Source organism: Rutilus rutilus (genome assembly GCF_951802725.1).
Source record: "Rutilus rutilus genome assembly, chromosome: 8".
Classification (NCBI taxonomy): domain Eukaryota; kingdom Metazoa; phylum Chordata; class Actinopteri; order Cypriniformes; family Leuciscidae; genus Rutilus; species Rutilus rutilus.
In genome coordinates, this window is record NC_140222.1 from 45731805 (window position 1) to 45739249 (window position 7445).

A 7445-nucleotide genomic window follows, 5' to 3' on the forward strand; every position below is an offset into this window, starting at 1 on the left:
CTCAACCAGAGCGGCTGAGTCCATAGCCACTTTCAAGAAACAGCTGGAGACGCTTCTTTTTCTGCAACACTTGATCCAGTAATACTAACACTTCTTGTCTTCTATTCTATATCTATTATTTATTTAAAAATAAATAAATAAATAAAAAACAATTAACATGTATTAGATTAATAAAAAAAACTATAAGTTACAATTAACTTCATTAACGTCATTGACAGAATTTTATGGCAAACCAAAGTTTTCACTGTTTTACGTTAGGGGGGGCGCAATTGTGCACAATATAAAAGAGTACAGAATCTCCAGATCAGAACACAACCGAAGACAAGCAATAGAAGCATTGCTTATGCACATGTAAAATAAAGCGATTATCAAACATAAACAGCATTTAAATCAAAACTGAATAACGTTACCAAATGAAATGTCAACCCAGGATGATGTGAGGGACTGTGAAGCTTTGGGGGTGTTGATGCACTCGATCTACTCCATCTGTGTTTTGATCATCGTTCTGAATCCAATCCAGACACAGTCTTTGACAAAACGTGATTTTCTCAGCTTTTTGTTCAAAATGGTTTTATTTTTATTTTATGAGCTTTTAGTTCAAAATGTTTTTATTTTTATTTTATGGAACTTGCATACATTCAAGTGTTGATAAAAAAATAAAAATAAAGAATACATGAAGCTCAAATAAAATGTTTGTTTTGGGGTTTTTTTTCTAAGCAGTGACTCTGTTCTTTCTTTTGATATATTGCATGTTCGGATATTGATACAACAAAATATAATATTTGAAAATGATTTTAAAAAATGCTGGCAGTAATGTCTGTCCCTCAAAGAATCTAGAAAAAAACACTCACAGATTCCACAATTTATACAATTTAACTATTTTTTTCTGTGATAATAAGTTTCTTGAACAACATCATAGAATGATTTCTGATAATGAGACACTGGAGAAAATTCAGCCTTGCCAACACTGTTAAAAATGAAATAGAATTAAAAAAAAAAAGGTCATATTAAATTATAATAATATTTCACAATAATAAAAAAATAATCAAGACTTCTGAAAAGTAGTTTATTATATATAATATATTATGTTATATTTATATATTTGTTTATATGAAATATTCCACGGCTGGTCTCGACATACTGAATGAAATTTTCCAGTGTGTTCTGTCCATTAGGGGTGTGACGTGACACTTATCTCTCTTGGTCAGGGTATACTCTGGCAAACCGTTTGCCAACTATGTCTAGCAATCAGCAAAGCAAACTGTGGTACTGTCAGGGTTGTAGCAGGCAGGATGCTGAGACGAGGATTCAAGTAATTCAAAAAGAAGTATTTATTTACCAGAACTGAAATAATTTCACATTTCAAAATCAAAAGGCAAAACTCCATCAAACCAACCATACATAGACGACGACAGACCAAGACTGAGGAAAAACACTGGGGTTATATACACGGGCAAACAGGATGATTAACAAGACACAGCTGACACAGATGAACTAATTAAACAGACCAGGGAAAACAGGACTAGACCAAAATCACAGAAGACAGGGGAAAACGGATCAGAGAAACTTAAAACACTGAAACATATTCAAAACCAGAACTCAAAAACCTCAAAACTGTCACAGAACCCCCCTTCCCCAAAGGCGCGTCCTCGCGCCGTATAAAACATCCATGGGTGGGTGGGCATCCTGGACTCCAGGACGGTCCAGGCGGAGCAGACTGGTCAGGGGACCAGGGCGGAGCAGGCTGTAGGCGTGGCCAGGGCGGAGCTGTCGGACCCTCGGGTGTCCAGGGCGGAGCTGTCGGACCCTCGGGTGTCCAGGGCGGAGGTGACCCTTAGGGTGGCCATGGTGGTGAGGACCCTTCGGGTGGCCATGGCGGAGATGTTTTTTCAGGTGGCCATGGTGGTACTGGGAACCACGTCGGTGAGCCCTCCGCTGTCCCCCTAACAGGTATACTGCGCCCCCCCAAAATTTTAATGGGAAAATTGACAGGAAAGGGGGGTTCCGGCAGCAAAGAGGGTCTTGGACTGGACAAGACCAGCGGCGAAGAGGGCTCTGAGCTGGGCAGGACCAGCGATGAAGAGTGCTCTGAGCTGGGCGGAACCAGCAGCAAAGAGGGCTCTGAGCTGGACAGGACCAGCAATGAAAAGGGCTCTGAGCTGGGCGAAACCAGCAGCGAAGAGGGCTCTGAGCTGGATGGGACCAGCGATGAAGAGGGCTTTGTGCTGGACGGGACCAGCGATGAAGAGGGCTCTGAGCTGGATGGGACCAGCGATGAAGAGGGCTTTGTGCTGGACGGGACCAGCGATGAAGAGGGCTTTGTGCTGGATGGGACCAGCGATGAAGAGGGCTTTGTGCTGGACAGGACCAGCGATGAGGGCCTTGAAAACTCTGGCTCGGGGAGAACGACTCTCACAGACTCTGGCTCTTGCTCGAAGACTGGCTCTGGCTCTTGCTCGAAGACTGGCTCTGGCTCTTGCTCGAAGACTGGCTCTGGCTCTTGCTCGAAGACCGGCTCTGGCTCTTGCTCGAAGACCGGCTCTGGCTCTTGCTCGAAGACCGGCTCTGGCTCTTGCTCGAAGACCGGCTCTGGCTCTTGCTCGAAGACCGGCTCTGGCTCTTGCTCGAAGACCGGCTCTGGCTCTTGCTCGAAGACCGGCTCTGGCTCTTGCTCTTGCTCGAAGACCGGCTCTGGCTCTTGCTCTTGCTCTTGCTCGAAGACCGGCTCTGGCTCTTGCTCTTGCTCGAAGACCGGCTCTGGCTCTTGCTCGAAGACTGGCTCTGGCTCTTGCTCGAAGACTGGCTCTGGCTCTTGCTCGAAGACTGGCTCTGGCTCTTCTGGGCAGGCGACTTCTTTACTCGGAACCGGACTCGGAACTGGACTCGGCTCGCTTGAGTCACGAGGACGAAACACACTTGAATCATCTGGGTTTGACTCACTTGATTCGGTGGTGCTGACGGAAGATTCGGACTCTGGATCGGGCTCTGGATCTGGAATTGGATCAATTGCCTTGACAGATCGTGGGGCAAACCGGAGAGCTCCTCTGACGGACACCCAAGCTGGGTCAAACATCTTCGACGCCAGATCAGCTCTATTGGAGATGAGCTTTCGTGCTCTGGGCCAGGCGATCTTTTTAAACTGTGCTGGACTCGGAGCAGGCTTCGGAACAAGACTTGGAACTGGACTGGCGACTGGTTCTGAATCGGTTGGGCTGGCTGGATGTGGGGCGTACTTGGTGGTAAAACTCTCCCAGCAGCTGGCAACAGCTTCCCTCCAGCTCAACCCCGGGGAGAGGACGAGGATCGATGCTTACTGCACCGATCATATATGCAGTGATAATAGTTTCATCACATACATCCCAGTCTTTAGCCATATCACAGAACTTCACCGTATAATCCAGCAGGTCGTGGCTCTCCTTAATCACCTCTGTGAGTCTATCCCAGCACATCTTCTTATTTGTGTTAGGTCTGTCGTTCTGTCAGGGTTGTAGCAGGCAGGATGCTGAGACGAGGATTCAAGTAATTCAAAAAGAAGTATTTATTTACCAGAACTGAAATAATTTCACATTTCAAAATCAAAAGGCAAAACTCCATCAAACCAACCATACATAGACGACGACAGACCAAGACTGAGGAAAAACACTGGGGTTATATACACGGGCAAACAGGATGATTAACAAGACACAGCTGACACAGATGAACTAATTAAACAGACCAGGGAAAACAGGACTAGACCAAAATCACAGAAGACAGGGGAAAACGGATCAGAGAAACTGAAAACACTGAAACATATTCAAAACCAGAACTCAAAAACCTCAAAACTGTCACAGGTACACCCCATTTACCAACATGCGATGGGTAACTCGCAAATCACAATGTTATTTTCTGTTTTCCCAGCACTGTACCATAGAACCGCATAAAGCAAGAGGGTTAAGAAGTAAGAGGCGGGCACCAGTTAAAAAATGTCAAAGTTAAAGTTCACGCAAACAGGTATTAATAGACAAGTTTTAGTCAAATTTTGATTGTTTATAGCTGAATTATTAGAACGCAATTATATTTGGAACATTAGAATATATTAATCCAATAAAGAATTCAACGATATAAGATATAGTGGCATGACAACCCCATTCTTGTGATATCTTAATAAAATATCGAATTTCTAATATATTTAAGTGCACACCACCAGTGTAATGTAATTGTACAGTCCATAGATTTAAACCTAATAGTGGTTCTCAAACTGGTGATCATGAGCCACACTTGACATGTTATTAACTATATAATTTTTCATAAGCCTATCATCAGATAAATAAGACTTCGACCAACAGAATATCAATGCATAGCGCATTATATTGTATTATTTCATGAATGTTTTTTACGTTTTAAATAGTTTTTGTTATTAATTTTCTGTGGGAGGGGGCACATGTGTGTGTGTGTGTGTGTGTGTGTGTGTGTGTGTGTGTGTGTGTTTGTGTGTGTGTGTGTGTGTGTGTGTGTGTGGGGGGGGGGGGGGGGTTCTTTACTTACATACATTTATAAGCAAAACTTTTTCAAGACGCTTTTTTGACTGTCAATATAGTTTTAATAAAAGCGTGTGATTTGTTCCAATTGTGCCCGTGCTTTTCTGGTCCATGTTGACTATACTGAAAGTTATCAGACATAAATTTATACAAAAATCACATATTTTGTAAGTTTTTGTCTTTTCCTCACTCAGAGTTGCTCTCAGATCCATAGAAGACTCCTACGTAGAAGCTTTAAGAATACGAAACATTTGCACTAGATGGAAGGCATAGGCTACACTGTATGGTTACTGTTGCAGAATATAGTAATGTAAAATGACATGTAAAAATGAATTAAAAAAGTTCTTTAAATCAGATAAATAAGCGAATATACATTTACAGGGTTCGTACGGTCATGAAAAACCTGGAAAAGTCATGGAATTTTAAAATGGCAATTTCCAGGCCTGGAAAAGTTTTGGAAAATGAATAAACTCAGAAAGTTTTGGAAAAGTCATGGAAATTTGTGTTTCAAAATATCCGTGTACTTGAATTTGTTTAATTAATAATATTGGTGAAACAAATTGCAATACTTTTTTCGTTAGGGTGATCAGTCGAATCACGTGACACTTGCGGCAGATTTTGATTGTAGGTGGGGCCTCCAGAAAACTAGACGGGCCAAAAGAAATGGGTTCCCCTTCATGTCCGTTTCAGCGCTTTTCTGCGGCACTGAGGACAGCGACTAAGTATAGCCATACCTGTGTGGCTCTTGTGTCGCTGTCCTCAGCTCAGTGCTTCAAATGAAGATAAGCTGCTTTGCGTTTTCATATTAGCTATAGCTACCGTCTGTATGCGCCTTTCCATTACAGATTTGAGCAAAACTTCTTTTTTTTTCTAAATATCGATAAATAACTATTGCAAAATGACGGCGTTTCCATTAACCGATGTTAAGCGACTAAAACTTTCTTTTTTCCTCTCGCGATCAGTCATTCCAAAAATCATGGCAACGGAGGACGTGAGTAGGTTTATATCTCAGCCACCGCCCTTCAAATTATTATTATCAATGGAAGGAGACGTGTCTTATCCAAGCATTAATGTCAGGGAAAAATACACTTTTATGCGAATGGCACATATATAGGCTAAGTTTCTTCATGTTTCTCCCTTGATTGTGGCATTTCTTTGAGAGTAGGCTATCCCTGTAATTATTGTTTATTTTATAAATTTAATAAAGAACCCTGGCTGTCATGTTTTCTTTCTGTCCAAAAGGTCCGTGTTCTTTTGTGTCCACTCGTTTTTCCTTTAACCCCCAAATGAAAAACGAAAAATGAAGGGTTGTTGTAAGTAGGCTATTTTTAAAACGCAAAGTTGAACACCAACATTTGAATTTGAACTGTAGGCTACACCAAATACTGCGCGAAAAAGAAAAAATATTTTCAGATTTTTGTTTATGACTTTTTGCCTCTTTGTTAAACATTTAAAATATATACAAAATAATATGGATGATTTTTTCTATAAAAAAATGTCTTCTGTCTTTTATTTTCCGTGTTCGCATTTATGAGGAAAAAACAATGTTACGTGACCGTTCTCCATTACGGTAATGAGTGCTCTGAAAGCGGCACTAAAAGACTTTAAAACTTACACAGAGACCTCAAACAGAAAGCACAAAGCCTTTCTAAACGAATTTCGTTTTGTATTAATTGTATCTTGATTTTAAAATATGTTTCATTAACCAATTGCTTAATAAATAAAAAGTAAATAGCAGAAAATAGATAATCACGACACAGAGGCGCCGGAGTGAACTGGAGCTATCATCCATGAACTGAAACTCAGCGTAAAAGGTAGCCTACTCGCCTCACAGACCTAAACAAAACTGAAGGTTTTATATCTATATAGGCCTATATATATTGTCTACAGAAACCTCTACTTTTGAACTGAACCATTCAAAACAAAATAAAACGATGTAGCCTAATCCGTATGAAATGTGCATTTCTCTCCGGCGTGCTTACTACTAAGAAGATCGCGAGTCAGTCAACTTCGTCTTTGCAGTCGACACAGAAAACACTTGTTTATTAATAAACAATTAAAATTGAGAGAGAGAGAGAATATAAGATTAGTTTGACTAATTTTGAGGACTTGTAATGATCTGTTAAGATAGAACGTTCACCGAATTCTAATTAGTCGAGAGGATTTATCCGTTTAGGCTAAAAATAGGGTCGGCGCTTAGCGGTTTGGAAAGAAACTGCATCTTGCAGTGGCCTACATTTTAAACAAGGAAATGTAACGATTTGGCATGAAACGTTGATGGAGCAGTGAATAGGGAAAATCTCGTTTTTAAAAAAAAATTTAATGCCGTTTATCGCGTTTTGGAAAAGAGCTCTTCAAGCACATTTTTCATCCGCTACTAACGTTACCCGCCCGCAAGGAGTTCATTATCCAACCGCATCCCCGCCCGTGAATTTTTTGGGAATGTCACAATCCAAATTTTTATTCTTATTTTACATGTATACACAGACGTTTTATGGAACATTATGTCATGAATATTTACTTTTAAGTCATGGAAAAGTCATGGAAAAGTCATGGAAATTTAATGGTAAAAATGTGTACGAACCCTGCATTTACAAACATATGCCAACATATTGTAAATGTCTAGGTCATTTGTGGTCAAATGGTCAAAATGTCATTTATATAATCATTTAAGAAATAATGCAGTCCGAGGGCTGTATGGTCATAATAAACAATATTTCAGTCAAATGCTTTACCAAAGTATTGACGTAAAACGACCTCTAAGCGGTGTACTGGTGCTATCGCACGTCAAATGGATGTAATGTGACGCAAGGCGGTTATTTTTGCTTAAATTGTCGCTGTTTCTTGCCGCGGTCCTGCTGCAAGTTAAAGATCTCTTTGGCATTGGGAGCAACAACCTATACACTCAGAAGGGGCAGTTTGTCTGCA